This window comes from Protopterus annectens, chromosome 6.part0, assembly GCF_019279795.1.
Source record: "Protopterus annectens isolate FY-2018-M chromosome 6.part0, PAN1.0, whole genome shotgun sequence".
NCBI lineage: Eukaryota > Metazoa > Chordata > Ceratodontiformes > Protopteridae > Protopterus > Protopterus annectens.
The window spans coordinates 1,252,399,937-1,252,415,267 of record NC_056737.1 but is presented as its reverse complement, the minus strand read 5'-3'; positions in this window follow the sequence as shown (position 1 = coordinate 1,252,415,267).

The window sequence follows — 15,331 nt, the reverse complement described above, 5'->3', positions numbered from 1 at the left end:
AAACCACTACTACCTTACCCGACACCCTAAGTGACCTCCTTCCTATATGAGTACACAGGCACTCTATTTGGGTACTAAAGCTCCATCTCTACAGAGAATGTCACAACCGCTCCTCTTTTAAAATTATACCTTCAACGACATGCTAAATTCCATAAACTGGTCACTCCTGAAATATATCTCCCCTGAATGATGCAGTACTATATTTCAATCATATTTTCCTTGCCATCCTTGACTCTCTAGCACCTCCTAGAAAAGTTAGAATCAAAACAACCCACACTCCTTGGCTTTCGAAACACACCCTAACTCTTATGATAAAAAGAGATAGTACCTGGAAACAGTGGATTAAAAAAATCTACTTCCCTTCACCAACAATATAAAGAACTTTGTAACTTTGCAAAAAAGCACCTTAACAAGGATAAGAAAAAATGCTGTTATAATGCCCAATTTACCCATAACTCTAACACCAAATAATTCTGTCACTCAATAAAATCCTACACCCAGGTAACCCTACCACCCCCAAACCCTACTCCGACAAACCTCCCCTCCAAACCACCACTCTTAACTCTTATTTCTAGAATCCATTCACAAACTAACCCCAAATTATCTAAATCATAATATAATAGGTACCAACCCCAGTACTACCAGTAACATCTCTTTCACACTTACCGCCATCCCGACTTCTCACATAAAATCTCTTCTGCTTAAATTAAAATCATGCTCCCTCTCTTTTGACAACCTTCCTCCCCTCTTTCTTAAACTTGCTGCTTACTCAATAGCCTACCCTGTCTCCATTTTGATTAATAGATCTATACAGGAATCCACTGTCACAGACATATGGAAAACCTTTTATACCATTCCATTACACAAATAAGACCATAGCAATGACCCATCCAACTACAGACATATTGCCATACTCTCTCCAATTTCTAAACTCCTTAAAAAATGCATACACAAACAGCTACTTAAATACCTAACAGACAAAAACCTCCTAACCCCTACTCAACATGAATTCAGCCCCCATCATAGTACATCCACTGCCCTTCTGTCTTTTAATAATACTGTTGCTGAAGCCAGAGATAAAAATCTACTTGTTTCTTGCCTCTTTCTGAACCCTTCAAAATCTTTCAATACAGTCTCTCTCATTCTAAACCTCTTGCAGAACTAACTGATCTCAACCTATCCCCCTCTACTATTAATTGGCTCTCTAGCTATTTCACTAATAGACAACAGTTGGTAAGATGATAATCTACCTGCTCCCCTTTCCTAGCCATTCATACTGGGGTGCCTCAAGGTTCCATTCCTGGCCTGCTACTCATTAATGTTTTTATCAGCTAACTACACACTTCTTGTACAACCTCCACCCTCATACAATACTCAGATGACTCCACTCTTATCTACTGTTCAAAGAACATTTCCAACCTCATCTCTATCATTCAAAATACATTTTGTCCATAGAAAAATGGCTAGCTGACAACCAACTGATACTTAACCCCAAGAAAACCAAACTTGTAGTCTTTCTTCCAAAATCCCTCTTTCACCTCAAAACCACCTTCATCATCTCTTTTCTTTTTCCTCAAATATTTTTTTATTTTCAATTAAAATAACATTTACATAATATTTTTAAATATCATTTTAAACAACTATATACAATATTTACAATAGCCTGACGTTCAATTATATACACTGTATGTTATTATTGCAGAGTGTCCAACAAAGATATAACTTTCTTCTAAGGATTATTTACCAATGGCCTGGGATAGATTCATGGTTCTTGATTTTTATTTCCATTGATACAGTTGTCTTCAGTAAAGTGTAGAATTCTTCTAAGGTCGGGGGTGTATTTGAATTCCACCTTCTGGTTACGCATTTCCTAGATATAGCAAGTACTGTCCATAACAAATACATATTTGTCTTATTCAGGTATGGACCTTCATTTACATTTAGTATAATCAATACTTTAGTTAAGGTAAAGGATTCATTAAATAAAGCTTGTAAAAATTATTGATTCTATTCCAATATTATTTAATTTTATTACATAAATAAAAAATATGAATCCAGTCTGCTTTGACTTTTTATACCTCCAGCAAAAACCTTTTGTAGTAGTACTGATCTTTTTAATTCTATCTGGTGTAAAAAAATTGTCTATGTAAGTATTTCCAGTTAAATATTTTCCAGTACTGTGTGTTAGAGATGTAATTAACTGATAGTAAGATGTTAGTTTTAATTTCTTCTGTTAACTGCAATGACTGACTTTATGTTAAGAACTGCCAGTATGATGGTTTGGGAATTGTTTTATATGTTATTAACTCTTTATATAGATTTGAAATGGAATTTTTCTTTTCACAACTATTATATATAAATTCATACAGAAAACGTATTAGATTTGGAATATCTTTAAATGTGGAATCATTAATTAATCTGCATAAATCTTGAGTGTACAATAGAATGCTTTGTAAGGTTAACCAGTCCTGTGTTGGAATATTGCAAGCAGTTTTTATCATATGTATATCTAAAACATTTAATTTATTTACACATTGAAACCAGCAAAAAAATCCATTTTGTTCCCAGGAGGTTATTGTTTCCCTATATATTTTGTGAGGAAAGTTCTTAGTGATGGTAAATGGGGTTAAAAGGTCAAACCAAAGTTTTAGATCTATGTTTGCATTGATAAGTTTCCTAAAGGAATTGATGTAATGATTAATCAGTGTTGTTTTAGAAGGTTTTGTTATATTGTATACTTATGCATAGTATGTACCAGGGTTTGTTTGATTTGTCTACTATTAAAATTTGTTTTTAACAGATTAAATTAATTTGTTAATATAGCCATTGTTAATTCTTTCCCGTTGGCAAAATAATTTGGGTTTATTCAGTCTATTGTAGTTTTAAGCACAGATACTTTTATATATGTTTCCATTTCTGGGAAGTTCAATCCTCCTTGTTTCCAGGGTCTAAGGTGATGAGTTAGAGCTACTCTATTCTTTTTGGGATACCATAAAAATTTTATTAAACATGAGTTTATTTCTTTAAGAATGCATCTTTCAGGAATTATCTGTATTGCTAATGCTACATATATTATTTTTGGCAATAAGACCATTTTTAATAATTGCAATCTGTCTTCAAAAGTTAATATAATTTTGTTACACTTTTCTATATATAGTTTTATTGTTTCAATAATGTTTTTATAATTTATGAATATTGTTTTGTTTATATTTTTGCATGACACTATTCCTAAATAATTTAGCTAAAAGTTCTTGTTTTCCTATGATGGATTTATCTGTAACTTGTAGTTCTTTTTTCTTATTTAAAAATAAAAATTTAGATTTTGATCTATTAAAGTGTAGACCTGAAATCTTATAAAATGTCTCTATTTTTCCATTACATCTTCTAGCTCTCCTAATGACTCTCTGGAGTTTGATAGGGTTAATAAAATATCATCAGCAAAAAGCATTATAGACTTCTATTCTTTTATTCTTGGATTATTGTGTATTATTTCTGCAAGTATTTCTATAGCCAAAGCAAATAAAATAGGAGAAAGGGGGCATCCTTGTTTAGTACCTTTCATTATATGGATAGATTCTAAGGTGAAAGGACCTAATTTAATGTAGGCTAAGTTATTAATATATATGTTTTTAGTAATAAGATGAAGGGAGGAGGAAATTCAAATAATGCTAAAGTTTTAAATAGATATTCCCAGTTGAGGGAATCAAAGGCTTTATCTATGTCTAATCCAATTACAAGTGTTTCTCTATCTTCTTTATTCACATAATCTATAAGAGTAAGTATCATTTTAATATTATTATGTGTGTGCCTCTTATATCCAGTTTGATCATTATTAATTGTCTTTGAAAGTGGGATTTTAATTCTGTTAGCTAGGATTGACATGAATATTTTATAATCATTATTCAGTAATTATATAGGTCTGTATGAAGTGCAAAAGTCTGATGGTTTACTATCTTTTAGAATTGGTGTTATGAGAGAATATTTCCACGAGAGCAGTATTTTTGCTTCTGACTGGACTTCTAGCAAAGTTTTATGAAAAAGGGAGATTACTGTTGAAGGGAAGAGTTTGTAAATTTCTGTAATTATACCATCTATCCCTGGAGCTTTGTTAGATTTACTTTCTTTTATCTTGTCAAGAATTTCTTTGTAGGATATAGGTTTTTGTAGGTCTAGTTTTAAGTTTTCGGGAATTTTTTTTATATTGATAAGGTTTGTATCTAAGTTTATTTGGTTGGTATCTTATTTTATTTATTTATTTATTTACTATAGATTAGCTAAGGTCCATATTCTGTTATTAAATTTAATTATAACAATTGCTAGTAGACCTTTTTTGTCTTCATATTTATAAATAACTTTTGGAGTGATTATTTTTTTCTTCTAGTGAATTGATACTCCTTTTGTCTTTGTTCTATAGGAGGATTGAGCTAAGACTGTAAAGTCCTTAGGGTTCCAAATAAAGCTCTCATTAGTCTTAAAATGCATTTCCTGGAGAAATACTACTTGTGCCTTATTTAGATTTAAATATTTTAGTAAGTTTGATCTTTTATTTGCATTATTTAAGCCATTAGTATTTAATGATAAGAATGTTAAATCCATTTCAGGTTATTGTTGGAAGAAACTTTTTGCTTCTTTTTTTTATTTTGATTATAGTAATTATACTATATTCTCTGATAACATTGAATGTTATTTTTATGTGTGTAAACTTGGGAGTGTAATTTAATGTTTTTTCTTCTTTAAATACAAGTAAGGTAAAATTCTGGCCAGGCTTTAAAAAAGGACTTCTATAAAACATTAATTCTAAAGTATCAAATACAAGTAAATATGAATTTCCCATTAAACATGGAATGAAAGTCATTCCTAATCCAATAGATAAAGATAGCTCTATTGGATTATCACTCATACCTTTAACCAACAATATCAACTGAGCTCCATGTGTTAAATTATTATATGGAGAATTTTCTTAAAAGAGATATGTAATTCTATATTATTATATTATTGTTCTATAGTATTTTATATATCAGGATGGAATGTTAGTAGTGTAAACAATTATTATGTTGACTTAGAAAATATCCAATATTTAGTTACCCTTAAGAGATCCCAAACATGTCAGATATGTCATTTTGGATAAATTAAATGCAACAGAGGAGCATACACTAAATAAGTCAACAACAAACAGATTATTACTAAAATAATTTGACTAAAAGACTCTAGAGGAGACAATGAGTGATCACCAATGAAATATGAATTTACTGTAGGTGCACTGCCTTCCTTTACTTTCCCACTCTTCAGCTCACCAACTTCAACTTACACTTATGAAAAGACATGGCTTATCAGTAGTAACCTGACTCTGAGTAGAGTCGCCTTACATTCTAGTGTGCAGTGCTTTTACATATTTATAGATTTACAAAGCAGAGTCTAAGAATGAACTATGATCACCCTGACAATTCCCATCCTGCATAGGACACCTCCTGCTTCTAGAATGGGTAATCACATCAGGTCTAGAATGAATGTGAAGGTACCTATATGGTAATCAAGACTTACCTTAGGTAAGTATTAAATAGTATTTAGTGCATCTTAGAGAGTTCTCGGGCAGTTAGAATACTCTTAAGCCTCTCCTCCTTTGACCAAAAACAGAGATTTCCCTTCCCTTTCTTTCCCCTGTTTTAAATCAGTAATAATAAAAGAAATTCAGCAAACATAGGTAAACAGAAATAACATTCAGTAGTCCGTCTTGTACATGACTCGCAATCCCATTAAACAAGTCAGTGACTAACATCACTTCAGTAAACATTATAAAGACAAATTAGAAATAATTTCCTAGCTCTTTAAATGTCCTGATAAAGCAAAAATTTAACAATAAGCTATTTTAGCTAAAAGTATAAAGCATTTAAATTTTTCCTTGCATGTATACATTTCTACTTATATTGTGTCAATAGCTGTCTTTGAAAGCTGTACAATACTTCACTTCTTCATATCATTCCTTTTTCAGTTCAGGTTTTGTTTTGTCAAAACGGCAACAATATTTCAAGGGCACAATTAATATTTAGACTGATGTTTCAAATAAATAACTTGTCAGTTTCCAATTGAGTTAGTTTAGAATGTATGATTAGTGCAAATATAGCATGTTGCAAAAATAATATATATTTTTTGTGGGCAAGTGACATATATAATCTAGCATATATAGAGCAGATAGTTTATGGATTCAGGTTGTTAAAGTAAATTATGCTTATTAATCAGGGAGTTTCATTTAAATTCACAAGTAATTTGGGGACATTTCAGAGTATCCGGGAATATGTAGTCCAATCTGAGTAAATGGGTCCACTTTTCCTCATAAACATATGTCACAATTCATTAAACTAAGCAGAGTCTAACATCTGTCTAATAATCATTATAAAGACAAAGAATAGTAACTTCCTAGCTCTTCAAACTTTCTGATATCGCAAAATGTTGGCAATAAACTATTTTAACTGGAAGACTAAAACATTTCAATACTTCCTTGTGAATAAATATTTTTACTTCTAATGTAGTGTCAAGAACTGTCTTTGAAATATATGTATTACTTCACTTCCTTCAAGTCATTCATTTTACAGTTCAGATTATATTTTGTCAAAATGTCAATAGCATTTCAAGGGCACATTTAATATTTAAACTGATAATTTAAATGAATAGCTATCAGTTACCAAGTGAGTTTGTACAGAGTGTGAGGTAACTGCAAAGATAACATGTTGCAAAAAGTAATATAGCAATAACTGTTTGTGCTGGGTGGCGTGGTTTGGTCCCGAGGTGAGCCGGTCGAGGCAGAGACCGCGAGCAGTGATCCCCAACATACCAGAAGTTATTGCTATAATACTCCATGACATTATTTAAGAAAGAAACTATTACTTTTCTTAAATAATGGCATAGTATAATGCCTGTTTACTGCCCTTCCTCAGATGTCTGGCATCCCGGCAGTTCTGATGTACTGCTGGGCAAAAGCAACGGAGAAAGCAAGATCTCTGTTGCTTTTTCTTTAGTGTTTCGCTATGTTAAATGGGTTTAACATAGTGAGACAGTTTAAAATAAGCAACGGAGATGTCAAACTGTCTCGCTATGTTAAACCCATTTAAAAAGCAATGGAGATCTTGCTCTCTCCGTTGTCTCGCTATGTTAAATGGGTTTAGCAAAAATAAGCAGCGGAGATCTCCGTTGCTTATTTTAACTATGTTAAACCCATTTAACATAGCGTTATACTAATGGAAAAGTCCGGCGACCTTTTTCCATTAGTATAACTCGACACAATGTGCACGCTTGGCCAATCAGCGTGCGTTTTTTGGGGGTCATGGTATAATATGTATCTTTTCATATGCTCTAGAGACTGACAATTGCAAGTAACCTATAAAATGTAACTTTTATAGTGCAGACAGCTTGTGAAATCAGCATGTTAAACTTGAGTAATACTTTTTAATCAAGCAGCTACATTCAGTGCACATATAGTTTGGGAACATTTCAGTTGTGTTTCCAGGAATAAGTAATCCTATGAGGATAAATCATAAAATATTTACAAATAGTCCTATTATGTATTTATTTTACCTTGCTTAGGTTGTTTTTCATTTTAATAACTAAACATTACTTTTTTCTTATTATTTATCTGTGAGGATAAATGCACTTCGAAGGTTCAGTGCCCTTAGAAACTGCAGCAATTGTTTACTGTTGCTATGGCAATGCAAATAGAATATGAAGAAAACTTTACTTCTCTTAACCAACAGCACATTTTCCCCTCCTTTTTTATGAATTTGTTAATACTAAAAGGAAATAATTCAAAGGACATATGTACAAGAATGGAACATTTCAGAGTTAATCACGAACATGTCCCCAGTCCCAATTATCATAACAGTGACTATCATTAATCTAATAAATATTATAATAACAATTAATTAAGTTCACTATTCCAATTAGTCTACCTTCACCCACAGTGGTGGTGGTGCTGCGGTAGCGTTGTCGCCTCACAGTAAGACGCTGTCTGGTTCGATTCTCAGCTAGAGCATCTTCTGCGTGGAGACATGCGTGAATGGGCATACCTTCGTTGAAGGTTGTGCGTCAAGGCTGGTAACTCAGCATGTAAAAATCAATTACCAATCGTTAGTGGACCGGAGTTCCGCTGTGGCGACCCCTAGAAAGAAACAACAACATTCCAATTAGTCTACCTTAAAACTAGATTATTTCAGACTATTATTTATCTATGTATATACAGTGAGTTATTAAATATATGCAGACTATATTAGTATAGTAAATAGGAGAGAATTTAGAAAGGGAGACAAGATGCAGTTAAAATAAATAATGAGAAGAGAGAAAGAAAAGAAAATTAAGAGAAAATACACATATACTATGTATGTTGATTTACAGTATAAATATTTTATGTGCTATATAACCCTCCTTCTATGAAAGAAAAGTACTCTGTTTTACATACCTGAGGTAATGCGAAAACTCCCATGTCATCTATTTTCAAAAAATATAGATAAAGATTCCAGTAGTTATTTACCTTTGTTTTAAAATTCCAAGCAGTAAAATTGGTCCTTTAAAGTAATGTTAAAACAATTCATATCATAGTACATGCTTTGAGAGATTTGGCTGTAACAGTATCAGTCTTTTGCTTCTTCTTTTTGACATCTGTCCAGACATTTGTTTTTTTTTTTTATTCTCTTGAGAGAAGGTGACATCCAATCCATATTTTCTGGTAAAGTAATCACATTATTTGTTTTAATAAATGAAGAGGCTTCCTCTAAGTCAATAAAAGTCCTCATCTCGTTGGCATACAGTATTCATCTTAGCTGAATACGCAAGTTGTGCCTCAATGTTATTTTGTTTCAGAAACTTTATCATTGGCTACACTTTTTTCCTTTGTTCCATTATTCTAGATGAATAGTCGTTATCAAATCTTATCAGGCTCTATTTATATTTTAGAGGTGCCTTCCTCCAAGCAGATCTTAAAATGAATTCCTTGTCCAAGTATGCAAGAAATTTGATAATTATTGACTTAGGAGGAGAGTTTGAGTTAGTGGCAGGTTTCCCAAGAGCTCTGTGCGCTCTTTCAATGCCAAAGGAAAGTCCTTCTTTTAAATTTAAAAAGTCAGGGATCCAGCTTGATAAAAAGGAAATAATATCATCACCTTCTGTGTTTTCAGGTAATCTGAAAATGCTGATGTTATTTCTCCTCTCCCTATTTTCCAAGTCATCTACTGTATTAACCAACCAAGTGTTTTGTTTAAGAAGCAGTTCTTTCCGTGTTTCCTCTTCCTTAAGTCTGCTTTCTAAGCCATTTAGAGAAACCTCTTTTCCTGTTATCCTTGTCTGGTGTTGTTGTAGCATTTCCTTAAGGGTGTCAGCCTGTTTTTGACTGCTTGTTTTAAGATTTTCTAGGGTCTCTTTAAAATCATCCATCTTCAAAGACAACTCCTGCAGGGTAGATGCCATCTGTTGTAGTTCCTTCTTTAAGGCAGCATCCTGGTGAGAATTCTTTGAGTTGCTCATTTTAACAAGTGAAAATATCTCCAAGCTTTTTGACAGGAAATTATTTGTAAAACTTCACCAAAGTTTCTAATTATGTAAATCATTCCTTTATCTATAAGATTTTATACTTTGAAGACAAAAAAGAATATTTTTTCCTGTCTTATTTAACTAGTTATATGGAGCTCAAAAATACTACTGCTTTCAGTTAGCCATTCAGGCTCCGTCCCCATCATCTCTTCCTTTGATAACACCATTATTCAAGGTCACTTACATACAAAGCTCTTCGGTATAATAATTGATGACCAATTGAAATCTGATACCCATATACAGCACTGTATCAAAAAGACAAACCAAAACCTGGCTTGCTCTACAGACATAAAAAATACCTAGCCCATGACTCCAAGCAAATTCTAGTTCAGGCTTTCCTACTTCCTTGACTGCTATACGCCTCTCCTAGTTTTACTCATCTACAATCCACCCTTCTAGCTCAACTCCATCAAACCTTTTACTGTGTTACAAGATTTGCCAGTAACCAGCCTTACAAATCGCATCACTGCCTTGCTTTAAAACAACTTCACTGGTTGGATTTCCCCTAACACCTGTTTCTCTCCCAGTTGCAACTTATACAATCTTTACTTTCCAAACCCACAGCCTGTCCCTTTCTCTCCTCCCTAATATCCCTTTACACCCCCTCCCACACTCTGTGCAGCTCAGACCAGCACCTACTTGACTCCTAGAAACTCAACAAAAATATTGACAAACTTCTTTTCAAAAACAGTGTGTCCCAAGCTTAGAAAAAGCTCCTCCCTAACACTTGAACCATTACTAGCACAAATCTCTTTAAATCCAAACTCAAAAATTGCCTCCTAAATTCCAGCAGCTGCCATTGCCAAGATCCTACACAATCCCCCACTCCCTCCACCTATACCTCTTTGCTAGCTCTCATATAGCTAAGCTGTTTTCATTGACTCCATATTGAAACTTAAGACTCTCAATCAACTTCTTACAATAATTTCTTGCCCTCTTAAGACAGCAGAAATGCAAAATATATTTGTCTCTCACCTATATACATCTTCCTACATAATAATATGCTATTTCTAATAGGTAACTTCAGTAGTGTATACTCATTTGTTGTTGTGCCTGTAATTACTACAGAACGTTTTTCTGGGCCTGTAATTTATTTTTCATTCTAGTCTGTCGAAAGTTTGTATTTCCTGTAATGTATATCATTTCTATTGTAATGTTTCACTAATTCTATTGCATTGTATTGTAAGTTGGAGCTTTTTTCCTCGGGTCTCCACTGAAAATGGGCCAATGGCTCAGCTGGACTAACCTGGTTAACAAATGACAACTAAATAAATAAATAAATTCACAAAAGTTTCAGAACTTGTTATAAATTCTCAGTGTGTTCCAACTAAATAAAAATCCTCAGACTCCTCATGTACACAGCTAAAATTTGACATCCACCTGGTAATGTGACAATGTCACCTTCACCTACTTCAGAATTTCCCACCATTCCAGTATAAATACTTCCTGTCAGAGCACCTTAGAATTAAGTACAGTCTGCTGGCAGCACGATCAGTTGCTCTACAGAACAAGTATGTGGATGTGCACTCCCTGATGCATACAACTCATTTTGGTCAACAGTGACTCATGCAGCTCACATATTGTACTTTCAAACGAATAGGATTTCTACCAGTTTGCATCCTACATCAAGTGCAGTTTCATAATATAACATGCCAACTCCTGAACGCTGATTTGATTTCAACACAAAAAAGTTCTATCTGGTGATGTGTTTATAGTCTTAACTGGATACACCAGGGGTGATTTTCCAGGTCTCAGGTTGGTTTTAAGGAAAGTGCTGTGAATGGAGGTGTGTGTTTGTGTGCAAATGTGTGTGTGTGTGTGTGTGTGTGTGTGTGTGTGTGTGTGTGTGTGTGTGTGTGTGTGTAACAGAAAAGTGATGCGAATGGAGGTGTGTGTGTGTGTGTGGAGCAGGAAAGTGCCATGAATGGTGGTGTGTCTGGAGCAGGAAAGTGTCATGAATGGAGGTGTCTCTATGGAGCAGGAAAGTGCCATGAAATAAGGCATGTGAGATGCAAGAGAGTGCGTGTATTTGTGTGTGTGTGTGGGTGTGTGTGTGTGTGTGTGTGTGTGTGTGTGTGTTTTTTGTGGGTGTGTGTGTATATGCACACATGTGTGTGTTGTGTCACTAATGACAGAGGGACAATATTTTACTTGAAGACTAAAATATTGTCTCTTTGTCATTATTCCAAAGCTTTTTATTGAAATTGCCTTAACAAGACAGCAGTTGTCTCGTGAGAGCATGACAGAACCACTGAGGGACAGAGAGACAGAGCCATAAAGCCAATTTCAATTAAAAGCATTCTAATAATAAAAATGCAGATTATGTGGTGGTGCAGCGGTAGCATTGTTGCCTCACAGCAAGAGGTTCTCCCGTTTGATTCTTGGCTTGGGTTGGGAGTGCCTTCTGTGTGGAGTCTGCATGTCCTCCCCACGGTCGAGTGGGCATTCGAAAGACATGCCTTGAATGGGCATGCCTTCGTTGAAGGTTGGGCGTCAGGCTGGCAACTCGGCACCATTAAAGAAAAAACAACTGCCAATCATTAGCAGACTGGAGTTCCGCTGTGGCGACCCCTAACCAGGAAAAGCCGAAAGACAAACAGCAACTAATAATAAAAATGCAGCTGCAGAAAACAGTACCATTATCACAGTTCATAGGTTCATAGGTTCATAGGTTGGTACTAGGCTATCAGCCCTAGGGCCTATACAAGCCTAGCCATAACAATTCCCTGGCTATTTCTTCCCACATTATTTACTTTCCTGGACCCCTGTCTAGCCTGGTGACTGACGTGATCCCTGGGGTGAATTTCCTTTCTCCCATCCAATCGTCAAGGTTCCTCTTGAAGAGGTCCAAAGAGGCACTCTGCTTGACATGTATGGGCAATCTATTCCAGAGTCTGGGGAGTCTCTGGGTCAGGAACCTATCCCTCCAGCATGTTTTGTTTATTGTGATGACAAGGTTTAGATCCCTGGAGCGTGTAGCTCTGAGGGATTGGGATTTCTTTAAGTGTAGCATGTCCAACAGCTCTGGGTTTGACATGGCCTTGTATGTTAAGCAGAGATCACCTCTGAGTAGGCGATGCGACAGAGTATAGCTGCTGTTTTTAAGGCGGTCAGCGTGGGCATCTGCTTTAGGCCTGTGATTCTTTTAGTGAGGTATTTCTGAGGCCTTTCCAGTTGTTGCAGATGTCTTGAGAGGTACATACCAAATGGGGCGTTGTATTCTATAATGGGTCTAATGAGGGATGAGTACAGTGGGACAATGACCTCCTTTTTCTGGATGAAAAGCCCTTTGTGATGAGGTGTGCCACATAGAAGGATTTCCTGACTGTTGTGGCGATGTGGTTATCGAAGGTGAGACCACTGTCCACCTGTGTCCCTAAGTCTCTTATCACACTTTCTGTGTTTAGTGTACTGCCACCTATATGGTAATTCATGGATACATGTTTTTCCCAAAGGGATAACAATACATTTCTTGGCACTGAGCTTGAGCCCATGGCTCTGGCACCAAGCATCTGTTTCTGTAAGGCCCTTTTGTAGAGTATCCACATCATTTGGGGATTCAATAATGGCTCCCAGTTTGCAGTCATCTGCAAACTTTGTTAGCCAGAGTCCCTTAGTATTGACCTGTACTTCAGAGAAGTAGATGCCAAACAAGAGCGGCCCCAGGACTGAACCCTGAGGTACTCCACTTGTCACTTGTCTGGAGCTGGATTTGGAGTCGGCTACTTTTACAGTATGGGTTCTATCAGTAAGCCATTTAGCAACCCATTGGGTGACATAGGGATTAATGCCCAACTTAGTAAGTTTATCTATGATTCCAGAGTGGGGGATGGTGTCAAAGGCCTTGGCAAGGTCTAGATAGGCTGTGTGGACCACCTTACCCTTGTCCATGGCTCTGGAGACTGATTCAAAAAAGTCAATCAGGTTCAGGAGACAAGATCGGCCCTTCACAAACCCAAACTGGGTGGGGTCCAGTGTTTGAAGGTTGCCAATGTCTTTGTTTATAAGTTTCATGATAATACGCTCCATGGCCTTGCAGATAAGGCTCGTCAGACTGATGGGATGGTAGTTTCCAGGATCCAAGGTGGATCCCCCCTTGTGGATTGGGATAACTGTAGCTCTGCACCACTCAGTGGGCACAAAACCTGAGGTGAGGCTATGATTAAACATGACACTTAGGTGAGGTGCCAGTTCATATTGTAGTTCATGTAGTACACAGCCCGGGATGTCATCTGGTCCCATGGATGCTGTATTCTTGGCTTTAGAGAGTGCATTTTGTACCTGTGTGGCCGTTATTACTGGAATTTGGCAATCTTCCGGTATTGAGATGGGCCATTTAGGGGGTGAGAGGGGGTGAAGTTGGCACTGAATCGATCTGCCAGGATATTGGCAATATCCTTTGGATCAGTATATTTAATGCCATTCTGTTTTAGCTCAGCGCATGATCTGAGCATTGCCATTTAGATTCTTGACATAGTTATAGAATGCTTTGTGGTTGTCTTTGGAATCTTTGGCAATTTTATTTTCGTAACTAGCTTTGGAGGATTTTATGAGGCATCTCAGTTTCTTACTGAGGCCAGTAAGGGAGTTTTTTGCATCCTGGGATTTTCCTCTTTTCTGCAAAAGTTTCTTCCTTTTGTTGTAAAGTTTGTTTATGGCAGGGAACCACCAGATTGGCTTCCTTTTTTTGGATGACAGCATTTTGGTTCTATTTGGGATGGCACGATTCATGCATGAGTGGATGTGCTCGTACAGTGTCTTAGTGTAGGATTCAGCATTTGAACTTTCAGTTCCCGTCTGCATGGGTGTTATGAAGTTTGTCACTTCTGACTTGAGTAGCATGAAGTTGGCTTTGGAGAAGTTTTTTATGGTGGTTTCTTTACTGGGGGGTGGGCGTGGGATGTGGATGTTAAGGGTGATTAGCTTATGGTCAGACCTGACTAACGAGGGGGTGACCATAGGTATGGAGCATTGATTTCCCATGTTGGTAATGACCAGGTCTAGGATATTGGAGGCCCTGGTGGGACTATGGATTAGTTGATCCAGGGCATTGGAATTTATGAATTCCAAGAACCGTTGCACAAAGGTGTTGGGACATGAGTAGTTTTCCCAGTTAATGGCAGGGTAGTTAAAATCACCCAGTATTAGGGTGTTTGGTTCTATCTTAATATTTTCCAGTATGTTTAGAAAGGTGTAGTGAGAATCTTGGGGTATGGTGGGGATCTGTAGCAAGGTACAATTTGGATTGCAGTCTTACCTAGTGTTAGTTGCACTTGGAGAATTTCAGACACATTGTGTTGGCCAACTAGCCTGGTGGTGTGAATATCCTTGGTGAATATTGACACTCCTCCACCTTTAGTGTTTCGGTCCTGGTTTGGTGGCGAAAAGTGTGGTAAGAGTTGTAGCCTGGTATTGCAGTGGTGCTCTCTGGAGCCTTGAACCAGGTCTCAGTTACTGCACAGATATCGATGTTCTCCATTTTTAGGAGTGCCTCGAGAGAGTGCATTTTGAGGTTTAGACTTCTAGCATTGAGTAGCATTACCTTCAGATTTTGCATGCTTGTACCTGTTACGGTGGTGGTTTTGTCCTTTGAAGTTTGCCTAAAAAGGCACTATAGGGTGGCAAGAGCCTTAGCCAGTAACCTGAATCCCAGGGGCGACAGGTGCAGACCATCTCTGGCAAAGCATCGTGGTCTGTCAATCATGTCATCCCAGACAGACAGATACTGGATCCCCTTTGAATGACACCATAAGCTTAG